The sequence below is a fragment of the Chiloscyllium punctatum genome, chromosome 42 (assembly GCF_047496795.1).
Source record: "Chiloscyllium punctatum isolate Juve2018m chromosome 42, sChiPun1.3, whole genome shotgun sequence".
Lineage (NCBI taxonomy): Eukaryota > Metazoa > Chordata > Chondrichthyes > Orectolobiformes > Hemiscylliidae > Chiloscyllium > Chiloscyllium punctatum.
Window position 1 is genome coordinate 43,989,739 of NC_092780.1, and position 19,911 is coordinate 44,009,649.

A 19,911-nucleotide genomic window follows, 5' to 3' on the forward strand; every position below is an offset into this window, starting at 1 on the left:
AACTACTCTCGTTCATTCAATGAAACAAACTGCACCAGTTACTTTAGTGAGTAGAGCTGACTTCAATGTCTCGAGTTCAACGCTTTCAGTCAATGAAACAAACAAAATTCATTCATTCATGGAATCAAACATCATTTGTGCATTCAATGAATCAAGCGTAATTCATTGATTCGATGAAACAAACTTTACACAGTCTGTAATGGAATCCTTTTGCACTCTTTGAATGAGATAAACATGCTAGACACGTTCACTTCATGACAATTGAATACATTCATTGATTCATTCATTGCATCAAACTTTCATCGTACATTCAATAAATTAACAGCTTGAGACATTGAATGAATGAATGCAGTTGGATCCATGAAACGCATGTTTCAAGAATGTTAACTTGATTATTCAGAGATTAAACTGCATGCGTTCTTTCTTCCAATGAAACAAACTGCACATGATAATTCAACGATTAGAGCTTATTTCCTTAATTCAAATGCATTCATTGAATGAAACGACCTGCTTTCATTCATTATTGGAATCAAAAGTCAATCCTACATTAAATGCATCAAACGTTATTCACTGATTCAATGAATCATTCCTAACAAAATCATTGAATGAATCCGACTGTTCTCATTCATTCTATGAAATAAACTATACAAGCTATTTCAAGTAAATGAGCTAATTACATGATGTAAATATCTCGACCTCAACGCCTTCATTCAATGCAACAAACTTTACACAGTCTGTAATGGAATCCTTTTGCACTCTTTGAATGAGATAAACATGCTAAACACGTTCACTTCATGACAATCGACTACATTCATTGATTCATTCATTGCATCAAACTTTAATCTTACATTCAATAAATCAACAGCTTGAGACATTGAATGAATGAATGCAGTTGGATCCATGAAACGAATGTGTCAAAAATGTTAACTTGATTATTCAGAGATTAAACTGCATTCGTTCTTTCATTGAATCAAACTGCATTCATTCTTTCTTCCAAATGAAACTAACTGCACAAGATAATTGAACGATTAGAGATTATTTCCTTAATAAAAATGCATTCATTCAATGAAACAACCTGCTTTCATTCATTATTGGAATCAAAAGTCAATCCTACACTCAATGCAACAAACGTTATTGACTGATTCAATTAATCATTCTTAACAAAATCATTGAATGAATCCTAACGTTCTCATTCATTCTATGAAATAAACTATACAAGCTTTTTCAAGTAAATGAGCTAATTACATGATGTAAATATCTCGACCTCAACGCCTTCATTCAATGAAACACACTACACTCATTCATTAAACCTATCTTCAATCGTACAGTCAATGAATCAAACATTATTCATTGATTCAATGAAAAAAACATCACATATTCATTTCATGAGACCAGTTGCGTTCATTCATTCAGAGAATCAAACTGCTCTCGTTCATTCAATGAAACAAACTACACCAGTTACTTCAGTGAGTAGAGCTGACTTCAATGTCTCGAGTTAAACGCTTTCAGTCATTGAAACAATCTGCATTCATTCATCTATGGAATCAAACATCATTCGTGCAATCAATGAATCAAGCGTAATTCATAGATTCAATGAAACAAACTTTACACAATCTGTAATGGAATTCTTTTGCACTCTTTGAATGCGATAAACATTCTAAACACGTACATTTCATGACATACAAATGCATTCATTGATTCATTCATTGCATCAAACTTGAATCGTACATTCAATGAACCAACAGCTTGAGAGATTGAATGAATGAATGCGGTTGGATTTATGAAACGCATGTTTCAAGCATGTTAACTTAATTATTCAGAGATTAAACTGCATTCATTCTTTCATTAAATCATTCTTTCTTTCAATGAAACAAACTGCACATGATAATTCAACAATTACAGATTATTTCCTTAATACAAATGCCTCGAGCTGAACGCCTTCATTCAATCAAACACCCTGCATTCATTCATTATTGGAATCAAAAGTCAATCGTGCAATCTATGAATCAAGCGTTAATTCACTGATTCAATGAATCATTCTTGATTCATTGAATGAATCCTACCGCACTCATTCATTCTATGTAATAAACTGTACAAGCTATTTCAAGTAAATGAGCTAAAGTCATGATGTAACTGTCTCGAACTTAACGCATTAATTCAATGAAACAATCTGCACCAGTGAATTCATTGAATATAACTTCAATCGTACATTAATGAATCAAACATTATTCATTGATTCAATGAAACAAACATCACATATTCATTTCATGAGACCATTTACGTTCATTCATTCAGAGAATCAAACTGCTCTCGTTCATTCAATGAAACAAACTGCACCAGTTACTTTCGTGAGTAGAGCTGACTTCAATGTCTCGAGTTCAACGCTTTCAGTCAATGAAACAAACAAAATTCATTCATTCATGGAATCAAACATCATTTGTGCATTCAATGAATCAAGCGTAATTCATTGATTCGATGAAACAAACTTTACACAGTCTGTAATGGAATCCTTTTGCACTCTTTGAATGAGATAAACATGCTAGACACGTTCACTTCATGACAATTGAATACATTCATTGATTCATTCATTGCATCAAACTTTCATCGTACATTCAATAAATTAACAGCTTGAGACATTGAATGAATGAATGCAGTTGGATCCATGAAACGCATGTTTCAAGAATGTTAACTTGATTATTCAGAGATTAAACTGCATGCGTTCTTTCTTCCAATGAAACAAACTGCACATGATAATTCAACGATTAGAGCGTATTTCCTTAATTCAAATGCATTCATTGAATGAAACAACCTGCTTTCATTCATTATTGGAATCAAAAGTCAATCCTACATTAAATGCATCAAACGTTATTCACTGATTCAATTAATCATTCCTAACAAAATCATTGAATGAATCCTACTGTTCTCATTCATTCTATGAAATAAACTATACAAGCTTTTTCAAGTAAATGAGCTAATTACATGATGTAAATATCTCGACCTCAACGCCTTCATTCAAAGCAACAAACTTTACACAGTCTGTAATGGAATCCTTTTGCACTCTTTGAATGAGATAAACATGCTAAACACGTTCACTTCATGACAATCGACTACATTCATTGATTCATTCATTGCATCAAACTTTAATCTTACATTCAATAAATCAACAGCTTGAGACATTGAATGAATGAATGCAGTTGGATCCATGAAACGAATGTGTCAAAAATGTTAACTTGATTATTCAGAGATTAAACTGCATTCGTTCTTTCATTGAAACAAACTGCATTCATTCTTTCTTCCAAATGAAACAAACTGCACAAGATAATTGAACGATTAGAGATTATTTCCTTAATAAAAATGCATTCATTCAATGAAAAAACCTGCTTTCATTCATTATTGGAATCAAAAGTCAATCCTACACTCAATGCAACAAACGTTATTGACTGATTCAATTAATCATTCTTAACAAAATCATTGAATGAATCCTAACGTTCTCATTTATTCTATGAAATAAACTATACAAGCTTTTTCAAGTAAATGAGCTAATTACATGATGTAAATATCTCGACCTCAACGCCTACATTCAATGAAACACACTACACTCATTCATTAAACCTATCTTCAATCGTACAGTCGATGAATCAAACATTATTCATTGATTCAATGAAACAAACTTTACACAGTCTGTAATGGAATCCTTTTGCACTCTTTGAATGAGATAAAAATGCTAAACACGTTCACTTCATGACAATCGACTACATTCATTGATTCATTCATTGCATCAAACTTTAATCTTACATTCAATAAATCAACAGCTTGAGACATTGAATGAATGAATGCAGTTGGATCCATGAAACGAATGTGTCAAAATGTTAACTTGATTATTCAGAGTTTAAACTGCATTCGTTCTTTCATTGAATCAAACTGCATTCATTCTTTCTTCCAAATGAAACAAACTGCACAAGATAATTGAACGATTAGAGATTATTTCCTTAATAAAAATGCATTCATTCAATGAAACAACCTGCTTTCATTCATTATTGGAATCAAAAGTCAATCCTACATTAAATGCATCAAACGTTATTCACTGATTCAATTAATCATTCCTAACAAAATCATTGAATGAATCCTACTGTTCTCATTCATTCTATGAAATATACTATACAAGCTTTTTCAAGTAAATGAGCTAATTACATGATGTAAATATCTCGACCTCAACGCCTTCATTCAATGCAACAAACTGCACTCATTTATTAAACCTATCTTCAATCGTACAGTCAATGAATCAAACATTATTCATTGATTCAATGAAACAAACTTTACACAGTCTGTAATGGAATCCTTTTGCACTCTTTGAATGAGATAAACATGCTCAACACGTTCACTTCATGACAATCGACTACATTCATTGATTCATTCATTGCATCAAACTTTAATCTTACATTCAATAAATCAACAGCTTGAGACATTGAATGAATGAATGCAGTTGGATCCATGAAACGAATGTGTCAAAAATGTTAACTTGATTATTCAGAGATTAAACTGCATTCGTTCTTTCATTGAATCAAACTGCATTCATTCTTTCTTCCAAATGAAACTAACTGCACAAGATAATTGAACGATTAGAGATTATTTCCTTAATAAAAATGCATTCATTCAATGAAAAAACCTGCTTTCATTCATTATTGGAATCAAAAGTCAATCCGACACTCAATGCAACAAACGTTATTGACTGATTCAATTAATCATTCTTAACAAAATCATTGAATGAATCCTAACGTTCTCATTTATTCTATGAAATAAACTATACAAGCTTTTTCAAGTAAATGAGCTAATTACATGATGTAAATATCTCGACCTCAACGCCTTCATTCAATGAAACACACTACACTCATTCATTAAACCTATCTTCAATCGTACAGTCAATGAATCAAACATTATTCATTGATTCAATGAAACAAACTTTACACAGTCTGTAATGGAATCCTTTTGCACTCTTTGAATGAGATAAAAATGCTAAAAACGTTCACTTCATGACAATCGACTACATTCATTGATTCATTCATTGCATCAAACTTTAATCTTACATTCAATAAATCAACAGCTTGAGACATTGAATGAATGAATGCAGTTGGATCCATGAAACGAATGTGTCAAAATGTTAACTTGATTATTCAGAGTTTAAACTGCATTCGTTCTTTCATTGAATCAAACTGCATTCATTCTTTCTTCCAAATGAAACAAACTGCACAAGATAATTGAACGATTAGAGCTTATTTCCTAAATTCAAATGCATTCATTGAATGAAACAACCTGCTTTCATTCATTATTGGAATCAAAAGTCAATCCTACATTAAATGCATCAAACGTTATTCACTGATTCAATTAATCATTCCTAACAAAATCATTGAATGAATCCTACTGTTCTCATTCATTCTATAAAATAAACTATACAAGCTTTTTCAAGTAAATGAGCTAATTACATGATGTAAATATCTCGACCTCAACGCCTTCATTCAATGCAACAAACTGCACTCATTCATTAAACCTATCTTCAATCGTACAGTCAATGAATCAAACATTATTCATTGATTCAATGAAACAAACTTTACACAGTCTGTAATGGAATCCTTTTGCACTCTTTGAATGAGATAAACATGCTAAACACGTTCACTTCATGACAATCGACTACATTCATTGATTCATTCATTGCATCAAACTTTAATCTTACATTCAATAAATCAACAGCTTGAGACATTGAATGAATGAATGCAGTTGGATCCATGAAACAAATGTGTCAAAAATGTTAACTTGATTATTCAGAGATTAAACTGCATTCGTTCTTTCATTGAATCAAACTGCATTCACTCTTTCTTCCAAATGAAACTAACTGCACAAGATAATTGAATGATTAGAGATTATTTCCTTAATAAAAATGCATTCATTCAATGAAACAACCTGCTTTCATTCATTATTGGAATCAAAAGTCAATCCTACACTCAATGCAACAAACGTTGTTGACTGATACAATTAATCATTCTTAACAAAATCATTGAATGAATCCTACTGTTCTCATTCATTCTATGAAATAAACTATACAGGCTTTTTCAAGTAAATGAGCTAATTACATGATGTACATATCTCGACCTCAACGCCTTCATTCAATGAAACACACTACACTCATTCAATCAACCTATCTTCAATCGTACAGTCAATGAATCAAACATTATTCATTGATTCAATGAAACAAACTTTACACAGTCTGTAATGGAATCCTTTTGCACTCTTTGAATGAGATAAACATGCTAAACACGTTCACTTCATGACAATCGACTACATTCATTGATTCATTCATTGCATCAAACTTTAATCTTACATTCAATAAATCAACAGCTTGAGACATTGAATGAATGAATGCAGTTGGATCCATGAAACGAATGTTTCAAAAATGTTAACTTAATTATGCAGAGTTTAAACTGCATTCGTTCTTTCATTGAATCAAACTGCATTCATTCTTTCTTCCAAATGAAACAAACTGCACAAGATAATTGAACGATTAGAGATTATTTCCTTAATAAAAATGCATTCATTCAATAAAACAATCTGCTTTCATTCATTATTGGAATCAAAAGTCAATCCTACACTCAATGCAACAAACGTTATTGACTGATTCAATTAATCATTCTTAACAAAATCATTGAATGAATCCTAACGTTCTCATTCATTCTGTGAAATAAACTATTCAAGCTTTTTCAAGTAAATGAGCTAATTACATGATGTAAATATCTCGACCTCAACGCCTTCATTCAATGAAACACACTACACTCATTCATTAAACCTATCTTCAATCGTACAGTCAATGAATCAAACATTATTCATTGATTCAATGAAACAAACTTTACACAGTCTGTAATGGAATCCTTTTGCACTCTTTGAATGAGATAAACCTGCTAAACACGTTCACTTCATGACAATCGACTACATTCATTGATTCATTAATTGCATCAAACTTTAATCTTACATTCAATAAATCAACAGCTTGAGACATTGAGTGAATGAATGCAGTTGGATCCATGAAATGAATGTGTCAAAAATGTTAACTTGATTATTCAGAGATTAAACTGCATTCGTTCTTTCATTGAATCAAACTGCATTCATTCTTTCTTCCAAATGAAACTAACTGCACAAGATAATTGAACGATTAGAGATTATTTCCTTAATAAAAATGCATTCATTCAATGAAACAACCTGCTTTCATTCATTATTGGAATCAAAAGTCAATCCTACACTCAATGCAACAAACGTTATTGACTTATTCAATTAATCATTCTTAACAAAATCATTGAATGAATCCTAACGTTCTCATTCATTCTATGAAATAAACTATACAAGCTTTTTCAAGTAAATGAGCTAATTACATGATGTAAATATCTCGACCTCAACGCCTTCATTCAATGAAACACACTACACTCATTCATTAAACCTATCTTCAATCGTACAGTCAATGAATCAAACATTATTCATTCATTCAATGAAAAAAACATCACATATTCATTTCATGAGACCAGTTGCGTTCATTCATTCAGAGAATCAAACTGCTCTCGTTCATTCAATGAAACAAACTACACCAGTTACTTCAGTGAGTAGAGCTGACTTCAATGTCTCGAGTTAAACGCTTTCAGTCATTGAAACAATCTGCATTCATTCATCTATGAAATCAAACATCATTCGTGCAATCAATGAATCAAGCGTAATTCATAGATTCAATGAAACAAACTTTACACAATCTGTAATGGAATTCTTTTGCACTCTTTGAATGAGATAAACATTCTAAACACGTACATTTCATGACATACAAATGCATTCATTGATTCATTCATTGCATCAAACTTTAATCGTACATTCAATGAGAGATTGAATGAATGAATGCGGTTGGATTTATGAAACGCATGTTTCAAGCATGTTAACTTGATTATTCAGAGATTAAACTGCATTCATTCTTTCATTAAATCATTCTTTCTTTCAATGAAACAAACTGCACATGTTAGTTCAGCGATTACAGATTATTTCCTTAATACAAATGCCTCGAGCTGAACGCCTTCATTCAATCAAACACCCTGCATTCATTCATTATTGGAATCAAAAGTCAATCGTGCAATCTATGAATCAAGCGTTAATTCACTGATTCAATGAATCATTCTTGATTCATTGAATGAATCCTACCGCACTCATTCATTCTATGTAATAAACTGTACAAGCTATTTCAAGTAAATGAGCTAAAGTCATGATGTAACTGTCTCAAACTTAACGCATTAATTCAATGAAACAATCTGCACCAGTGAATTCATTGAATATAACTTCAATCGTACATTAATGAATCAAACATTATTCATTGATTCAATGAAACAAACATCACATATTCATTTCATGAGACCATTTACGTTCATTCATTCAGAGAATCAAACTGCTCTCGTTCATTCAATGAAACAAACTGCACCAGTTACTTTCGTGAGTAGAGCTGACTTCAATGTCTCGAGTTCAACGCTTTCAGTCAATGAAACAAACAAACTTCATTCATTCATGGAATCAAACATCATTTGTGCATTCAATGAATCAAGCGTAATTCATTGATTCGATGAAACAAACTTTACACAGTCTGTAATGGAATCCTTTTGCACTCTTTGAATGAGATAAACATGCTAGACACGTTCACTTCATGACAATTGAATACATTCATTGATTCATCAAACTTTCATCGTACATTCAATAAATTAACAGCTTGAGACATTGAATGAATGAATGCAGTTGGATCCATGAAACGCATGTTTCAAGAATGTTAACTTGATTATTCAGAGATTAAACTGCATGCGTTCTTTCTTCCAATGAAACAAACTGCACATGATAATTCAACGATTAGAGCTTATTTCCTTAATTCAAATGCATTCATTGAATGAAACAACCTGCTTTCATTCATTATTGGAATCAAAAGTCAATCCTACATTAAATGCATCAAACGTTATTCACTGATTCAATGAATCATTCCTAACAAAATCATTGAATGAATCCGACTGTTCTCATTCATTCTATGAAATAAACTATACAAGCTATTTCAAGTAAATGAGCTAATTACATGATGTAAATATCTCGACCTCAACGCCTTCATTCAATGCAACAAACTTTACACAGTCTGTAATGGAATCCTTTTGCACTCTTTGAATGAGATAAACATGCTAAACACGTTCACTTCATGACAATCGACTACATTCATTGATTCATTCATTGCATCAAACTTTAATCTTACATTCAATAAATCAACAGCTTGAGACATTGAATGAATGAATGCAGTTGGATCCATGAAACGAATGTGTCAAAAATGTTAACTTGATTATTCAGAGATTAAACTGCATTCGTTCTTTCATTGAATCAAACTGCATTCATTCTTTCTTCCAAATGAAACAAACTGCACAAGATAATTGAACGATTAGAGATTATTTCCTTAATAAAAATGCATTCATTCAATGAAACAACCTGCTTTCATTCATTATTGGAATCAAAAGTCAATCCTACACTCAATGCAACAAACGTTATTGACTGATTCAATTAATCATTCTTAACAAAATCATTGAATGAATCCTAACGTTCTCATTCATTCTATGAAATAAACTATACAAGCTTTTTCAAGTAAATGAGCTAATTACATGATGTAAATATCTCGACCTCAACGCCTTCATTCAATGAAACACACTACACTCATTCATTAAACCTATCTTCAATCGTACAGTCAATGAATCAAACATTATTCATTCATTCAATGAAAAAAACATCACATATTCATTTCATGAGACCAGTTGCGTTCATTCATTCAGAGAATCAAACTGCTCTCGTTCATTCAATGAAACAAACTACACCAGTTACTTCAGTGAGTAGAGCTGACTTCAATGTCTCGAGTTAAACGCTTTCAGTCATTGAAACAATCTGCATTCATTCATCTATGAAATCAAACATCATTCGTGCAATCAATGAATCAAGCGTAATTCATAGATTCAATGAAACAAACTTTACACAATCTGTAATGGAATTCTTTTGCACTCTTTGAATGAGATAAACATTCTAAACACGTACATTTCATGACATACAAATGCATTCATTGATTCATTCATTGCATCAAACTTTAATCGTACATTCAATGAGAGATTGAATGAATGAATGCGGTTGGATTTATGAAACGCATGTTTCAAGCATGTTAACTTGATTATTCAGAGATTAAACTGCATTCATTCTTTCATTAAATCATTCTTTCTTTCAATGAAACAAACTGCACATGTTAGTTCAGCGATTACAGATTATTTCCTTAATACAAATGCCTCGAGCTGAACGCCTTCATTCAATCAAACACCCTGCATTCATTCATTATTGGAATCAAAAGTCAATCGTGCAATCTATGAATCAAGCGTTAATTCACTGATTCAATGAATCATTCTTGATTCATTGAATGAATCCTACCGCACTCATTCATTCTATGTAATAAACTGTACAAGCTATTTCAAGTAAATGAGCTAAAGTCATGATGTAACTGTCTCAAACTTAACGCATTAATTCAATGAAACAATCTGCACCAGTGAATTCATTGAATATAACTTCAATCGTACATTAATGAATCAAACATTATTCATTGATTCAATGAAACAAACATCACATATTCATTTCATGAGACCATTTACGTTCATTCATTCAGAGAATCAAACTGCTCTCGTTCATTCAATGAAACAAACTGCACCAGTTACTTTCGTGAGTAGAGCTGACTTCAATGTCTCGAGTTCAACGCTTTCAGTCAATGAAACAAACAAACTTCATTCATTCATGGAATCAAACATCATTTGTGCATTCAATGAATCAAGCGTAATTCATTGATTCGATGAAACAAACTTTACACAGTCTGTAATGGAATCCTTTTGCACTCTTTGAATGAGATAAACATGCTAGACACGTTCACTTCATGACAATTGAATACATTCATTGATTCATCAAACTTTCATCGTACATTCAATAAATTAACAGCTTGAGACATTGAATGAATGAATGCAGTTGGATCCATGAAACGCATGTTTCAAGAATGTTAACTTGATTATTCAGAGATTAAACTGCATGCGTTCTTTCTTCCAATGAAACAAACTGCACATGATAATTCAACGATTAGAGCTTATTTCCTTAATTCAAATGCATTCATTGAATGAAACAACCTGCTTTCATTCATTATTGGAATCAAAAGTCAATCCTACATTAAATGCATCAAACGTTATTCACTGATTCAATGAATCATTCCTAACAAAATCATTGAATGAATCCGACTGTTCTCATTCATTCTATGAAATAAACTATACAAGCTATTTCAAGTAAATGAGCTAATTACATGATGTAAATATCTCGACCTCAACGCCTTCATTCAATGCAACAAACTTTACACAGTCTGTAATGGAATCCTTTTGCACTCTTTGAATGAGATAAACATGCTAAACACGTTCACTTCATGACAATCGACTACATTCATTGATTCATTCATTGCATCAAACTTTAATCTTACATTCAATAAATCAACAGCTTGAGACATTGAATGAATGAATGCAGTTGGATCCATGAAACGAATGTGTCAAAAATGTTAACTTGATTATTCAGAGATTAAACTGCATTCGTTCTTTCATTGAATCAAACTGCATTCATTCTTTCTTCCAAATGAAACTAACTGCACAAGATAATTGAACGATTAGAGATTATTTCCTTAATAAAAATGCATTCATTCAATGAAAAAACCTGCTTTCATTCATTATTGGAATCAAAAGTCAATCCGACACTCAATGCAACAAACGTTATTGACTGATTCAATTAATCATTCTTAACAAAATCATTGAATGAATCCTAACGTTCTCATTTATTCTATGAAATAAACTATACAAGCTTTTTCAAGTAAATGAGCTAATTACATGATGTAAATATCTCGACCTCAACGCCTTCATTCAATGAAACACACTACACTCATTCATTAAACCTATCTTCAATCGTACAGTCAATGAATCAAACATTATTCATTGATTCAATGAAACAAACTTTACACAGTCTGTAATGGAATCCTTTTGCACTCTTTGAATGAGATAAAAATGCTAAAAACGTTCACTTCATGACAATCGACTACATTCATTGATTCATTCATTGCATCAAACTTTAATCTTACATTCAATAAATCAACAGCTTGAGACATTGAATGAATGAATGCAGTTGGATCCATGAAACGAATGTGTCAAAATGTTAACTTGATTATTCAGAGTTTAAACTGCATTCGTTCTTTCATTGAATCAAACTGCATTCATTCTTTCTTCCAAATGAAACAAACTGCACAAGATAATTGAACGATTAGAGCTTATTTCCTTAATTCAAATGCATTCATTGAATGAAACAACCTGCTTTCATTCATTATTGGAATCAAAAGTCAATCCTACATTAAATGCATCAAACGTTATTCACTGATTCAATTAATCATTCCTAACAAAATCATTGAATGAATCCTACTGTTCTCATTCATTCTATAAAATAAACTATACAAGCTTTTTCAAGTAAATGAGCTAATTACATGATGTAAATATCTCGACCTCAACGCCTTCATTCAATGCAACAAACTGCACTCATTCATTAAACCTATCTTCAATCGTACAGTCAATGAATCAAACATTATTCATTGATTCAATGAAACAAACTTTACACAGTCTGTAATGGAATCCTTTTGCACTCTTTGAATGAGATAAACATGCTAAACACGTTCACTTCATGACAATCGACTACATTCATTGATTCATTCATTGCATCAAACTTTAATCTTACATTCAATAAATCAACAGCTTGAGACATTGAGTGAATGAATGCAGTTGGATCCATGAAATGAATGTGTCAAAAATGTTAACTTGATTATTCAGAGATTAAACTGCATTCGTTCTTTCATTGAATCAAACTGCATTCATTCTTTCTTCCAAATGAAACTAACTGCACAAGATAATTGAACGATTAGAGATTATTTCCTTAATAAAAATGCATTCATTCAATGAAACAACCTGCTTTCATTCATTATTGGAATCAAAAGTCAATCCTACACTCAATGCAACAAACGTTATTGACTTATTCAATTAATCATTCTTAACAAAATCATTGAATGAATCCTAACGTTCTCATTCATTCTATGAAATAAACTATACAAGCTTTTTCAAGTAAATGAGCTAATTACATGATGTACATATCTCGACCTCAACGCCTTCATTCAATGAAACACACTACACTCATTCATTAAACCTATCTTCAATCGTACAGTCAATGAATCAAACATTATTCATTGATTCAATGAAACAAACTTTACACAGTCTGTAATGGAATCCTTTTGCACTCTTTGAATGAGATAAACATGCTAAACACGTTCACTTCATGACAATCGACTACATTCATTGATTCATTCATTGCATCAAACTTTAATCTTACATTCAATAAATCAACAGCTTGAGACATTGAATGAATGAATGCAGTTGGATCCATGAAACGAATGTGTCAAAAATGTTAACTTGATTATGCAGAGTTTAAACTGCATTCGTTCTTTCATTGAATCAAACTGCATTCATTCTTTCTTCCAAATGAAACAAACTGCACAAGATAATTGAACGATTAGAGATTATTTCCTTAATAAAAATGCATTCATTCAATAAAACAATCTGCTTTCATTCATTATTGGAATCAAAAGTCAATCCTACACTCAATGCAACAAACGTTATTGACTGATTCAATTAATCATTCTTAACAAAATCATTGAATGAATCCTAACGTTCTCATTCATTCTGTGAAATATACTATTCAAGCTTTTTCAAGTAAATGAGCTAATTACATGATGTAAATATCTCGACCTCAACGCCTTCATTCAATGAAACACACTACACTCATTCATTAAACCTATCTTCAATCGTACAGTCAATGAAACAAAAACATTATTCATTGATTCAATGAAACAAACTTTACACAGTCTGTAATGGAATCCTTTTGCACTCTTTGAATGAGATAAACATGCTAAACACGTTCACTTCATGACAATCGACTACATTCATTGATTCATTCATTGCATCAAACTTTAATCTTACATTCAATAAATCAACAGCTTGAGACATTGAGTGAATGAATGCAGTTGGATCCATGAAATGAATGTGTCAAAAATGTTAACTTGATTATTCAGAGATTAAACTGCATTCGTTCTTTCATTGAATCAAACTGCATTCATTCTTTCTTCCAAATGAAACTAACTGCACAAGATAATTGAACGATTAGAGATTATTTCCTTAATAAAAATGCATTCATTCAATGAAACAACCTGCTTTCATTCATTATTGGAATCAAAAGTCAATCCTACACTCAATGCAACAAACGTTATTGACTTATTCAATTAATCATTCTGAACAAAATCATTGAATGAATCCTAACGTTCTCATTCATTCTATGAAATAAACTATACAAGCTTTTTCAAGTAAATGAGCTAATTACATGATGTAAATATCTCGACCTCAACGCCTTCATTCAATGAAACACACTACACTCATTCATTAAACCTATCTTCAATCGTACAGTCAATGAATCAAACATTATTCATTGATTCAATGAAAAAAACATCACATATTCATTTCATGAGACCAGTTGCGTTCATTCATTCAGAGAATCAAACTGCTCTCGTTCATTCAATGAAACAAACTACACCAGTTACTTCAGTGAGTAGAGCTGACTTCAATGTCTCGAGTTAAACGCTTTCAGTCATTGAAACAATCTGCATTCATTCATCTATCGAATCAAACATCATTCGTGCAATCAATGAATCAAGCGTAATTCATAGATTCAATGAAACAAACTTTACACAATCTGTAATGGAATTCTTTTGCACTCTTTGAATGAGATAAACATTCTAAACACGTACATTTCATGACATACAAATGCATTCATTGATTCATTCATTGCATCAAACTTTAATCGTACATTCAATGAGAGATTGAATGAATGAATGCGGTTGGATTTATGAAACGCATGTTTCAAGCATGTTAACTTGATTATTCAGAGATTAAACTGCATTCATTCTTTCATTAAATCATTCTTTCTTTCAATGAAACAAACTGCACATGTTAGTTCAGCGATTACAGATTATTTCCTTAATACAAATGCCTCGAGCTGAACGCCTTCATTCAATCAAACACCCTGCATTCATTCATTATTGGAATCAAAAGTCAATCGTGCAATCTATGAATCAAGCGTTAATTCACTGATTCAATGAATCATTCTTGATTCATTGAATGAATCCTACCGCACTCATTCATTCTATGTAATAAACTGTACAAGCTATTTCAAGTAAATGAGCTAAAGTCATGATGTAACTGTCTCAAACTTAACGCATTAATTCAATGAAACAATCTGCACCAGTGAATTCATTGAATATAACTTCAATCGTACATTAATGAATCAAACATTATTCATTGATTCAATGAAACAAACATCACATATTCATTTCATGAGACCATTTACGTTCATTCATTCAGAGAATCAAACTGCTCTCGTTCATTCAATGAAACAAACTGCACCAGTTACTTTCGTGAGTAGAGCTGACTTCAATGTCTCGAGTTCAACGCTTTCAGTCAATGAAACAAACAAAATTCATTCATTCATGGAATCAAACATCATTTGTGCATTCAATGAATCAAGCGTAATTCATTGATTCGATGAAACAAACTTTACACAGTCTGTAATGGAATCCTTTTGCACTCTTTGAATGAGATAAACATGCTAGACACGTTCACTTCATGACAATTGAATACATTCATTGATTCATCAAACTTTCATCGTACATTCAATAAATTAACAGCTTGAGACATTGAATGAATGAATGCAGTTGGATCCATGAAACGCATGTTTCAAGAATGTTAACTTGATTATTCAGACATTAAACTGCATGCGTTCTTTCTTCCAATGAAACAAACTGCACATGATAATTCAACGATTAGAGCTTATTTCCTTAATTCAAATGCATTCATTGAATGAAACAACCTGCTTTCATTCATTATTGGAATCAAAAGTCAATCCTACATTAAATGCATCAAACGTTATTCACTGATTCAATGAATCATTCCTAACAAAATCATTGAATGAATCCGACTGTTCTCATTCATTCTATGAAATAAACTATACAAGCTATTTCAAGTAAATGAGCTAATTACATGATGTAAATATCTCGACCTCAACGCCTTCATTCAATGCAACAAACTTTACACAGTCTGTAATGGAATCCTTTTGCACTCTTTGAATGAGATAAACATGCTAAACACGTTCACTTCATGACAATCGACTACATTCATTGATTCATTCATTGCATCAAACTTTAATCTTACATTCAATAAATCAACAGCTTGAGACATTGAATGAATGAATGCAGTTGGATCCATGAAACGAATGTGTCAAAAATGTTAACTTGATTATTCAGAGATTAAACTGCATTCGTTCTTTCATTGAATCAAACTGCATTCATTCTTTCTTCCAAATGAAACTAACTGCACAAGATAATTGAACGATTAGAGATTATTTCCTTAATAAAAATGCATTCATTCAATGAAAAAACCTGCTTTCATTCATTATTGGAATCAAAAGTCAATCCGACACTCAATGCAACAAACGTTATTGACTGATTCAATTAATCATTCTTAACAAAATCATTGAATGAATCCTAACGTTCTCATTTATTCTATGAAATAAACTATACAAGCTTTTTCAAGTAAATGAGCTAATTACATGATGTAAATATCTCGACCTCAACGCCTTCATTCAATGAAACACACTACACTCATTCATTAAACCTATCTTCAATCGTACAGTCAATGAATCAAACATTATTCATTGATTCAATGAAACAAACTTTACACAGTCTGTAATGGAATCCTTTTGCACTCTTTGAATGAGATAAAAATGCTAAAAACGTTCACTTCATGACAATCGACTACATTCATTGATTCATTCATTGCATCAAACTTTAATCTTACATTCAATAAATCAACAGCTTGAGACATTGAATGAATGAATGCAGTTGGATCCATGAAACGAATGTGTCAAAATGTTAACTTGATTATTCAGAGTTTAAACTGCATTCGTTCTTTCATTGAATCAAACTGCATTCATTCTTTCTTCCAAATGAAACAAACTGCACAAGATAATTGAACGATTAGAGCTTATTTCCTTAATTCAAATGCATTCATTGAATGAAACAACCTGCTTTCATTCATTATTGGAATCAAAAGTCAATCCTACATTAAATGCATCAAACGTTATTCACTGATTCAATTAATCATTCCTAACAAAATCATTGAATGAATCCTACTGTTCTCATTCATTCTATAAAATAAACTATACAAGCTTTTTCAAGTAAATGAGCTAATTACATGATGTAAATATCTCGACCTCAACGCCTTCATTCAATGCAACAAACTGCACTCATTCATTAAACCTATCTTCAATCGTACAGTCAATGAATCAAACATTATTCATTGATTCAATGAAACAAACTTTACACAGTCTGTAATGGAATCCTTTTGCACTCTTTGAATGAGATAAACATGCTAAACACGTTCACTTCATGACAATCGACTACATTCATTGATTCATTCATTGCATCAAACTTTAATCTTACATTCAATAAATCAACAGCTTGAGACATTGAATGAATGAATGCAGTTGGATCCATGAAACGAATGTGTCAAAAATGTTAACTTGATTATGCAGAGTTTAAACTGCATTCGTTCTTTCATTGAATCAAACTGCATTCATTCTTTCTTCCAAATGAAACTAACTGCACAAGATAATTGAACGATTAGAGATTATTTCCTTAATAAAAATGCATTCATTCAATGAAACAACCTGCTTTCATTCATTATTGGAATCAAAATTCAATCCTACACTCAATGCAACAAACGTTATTGACTGATACAATTAATCATTCTTAACAAAATCATTGAATGAATCCTAACGTTCTCATTCATTCTATGAATTAAACTATACAAGCTTTTTCAAGTAAATGAGCTAATTACATGATGTACATATCTCGACCTCAACGCCTTCATTCAATGAAACACACTACACTCATTCATTAAACCTATCTTCAATCGTACAGTCAATGAATCAAACATTATTCATTGATTCAATGAAACAAACTTTACACAGTCTGTAATGGAATCCTTTTGCACTCTTTGAATGAGATAAACATGCTAAACACGTTCACTTCATGACAATCGACTACATTCATTGATTCATTCATTGCATCAAACTTTAATCTTACATTCAATAAATCAACAGCTTGAGACATTGAATGAATGAATGCAGTTGGATCCATGAAACGAATGTGTCAAAAATGTTAACTTGATTATGCAGAGTTTAAACTGCATTCGTTCTTTCATTGAATCAAACTGCATTCATTCTTTCTTCCAAATGAAACAAACTGCACAAGATAATTGAACGATTAGAGATTATTTCCTTAATAAAAATGCATTCATTCAATGAAACAACCTGCTTTCATTCATTATTGGAATCAAAAGTCAATCCTACACTCAATGCAACAAACGTTATTGACTGATTCAATTAATCATTCTTAACAAAATCATTGAATGAATCCTAACGTTCTCATTCATTCTGTGAAATATACTATTCAAGCTTTTTCAAGTAAATGAGCTAATTACATGATGTAAATATCTCGACCTCAACGCCTTCATTCAATGAAACACACTACACTCATTCATTAAACCTATCTTCAATCGTACAGTCAATGAAACAAAAACATTATTCATTGATTCAATGAAACAAACTTTACACAGTCTGTAATGGAATCCTTTTGCACTCTTTGAATGAGATAATCATGCTAAACACGTTCACTTCATGACAATCGACTACATTCATTGATTCATTCATTGCATCAAACTTTAATCTTACATTCAATAAATCAACAGCTTGAGACATTGAGTGAATGAATGCAGTTGGATCCATGAAATGAATGTGTCAAAAATGTTAACTTGATTATTCAGAGATTAAACTGCATTCGTTCTTTCATTGAATCAAACTGCATTCATTCTTTCTTCCAAATGAAACTAACTGCACAAGATAATTGAACGATTAGAGATTATTTCCTTAATAAAAATGCATTCATTCAATGAAACAACCTGCTTTCATTCATTATTGGAATCAAAAGTCAATCCTACACTCAATGCAACAAACGTTATTGACTGATTCAATTAATCATTCTGAACAAAATCATTGAATGAATCCTAACGTTCTCATTCATTCTATGAAATAAACTATACAAGCTTTTTCAAGTAAATGAGCTAATTACATGATGTAAATATCTCGACCTCAACGCCTTCATTCAATGAAACACACTACACTCATTCATTAAACCTATCTTCAATCGTACAGTCAATGAATCAAACATTATTCATTGATTCAATGAAAAAAACATCACATATTCATTTCATGAGACCAGTTGCGTTCATTCATTCAGAGAATCAAACTGCTCTCGTTCATTCAATGAAACAAACTACACCAGTTACTTCAGTGAGTAGAGCTGACTTCAATGTCTCGAGTTAAACGCTTTCAGTCATTGAAACAATCTGCATTCATTCATCTATCGAATCAAACATCATTCGTGCAATCAATGAATCAAGCGTAATTCATAGATTCAATGAAACAAACTTTACACAATCTGTAATGGAATTCTTTTGCACTCTTTGAATGAGATAAACATTCTAAACACGTACATTTCATGACATACAAATGCATTCATTGATTCATTCATTGCATCAAACTTTAATCGTACATTCAATGAAC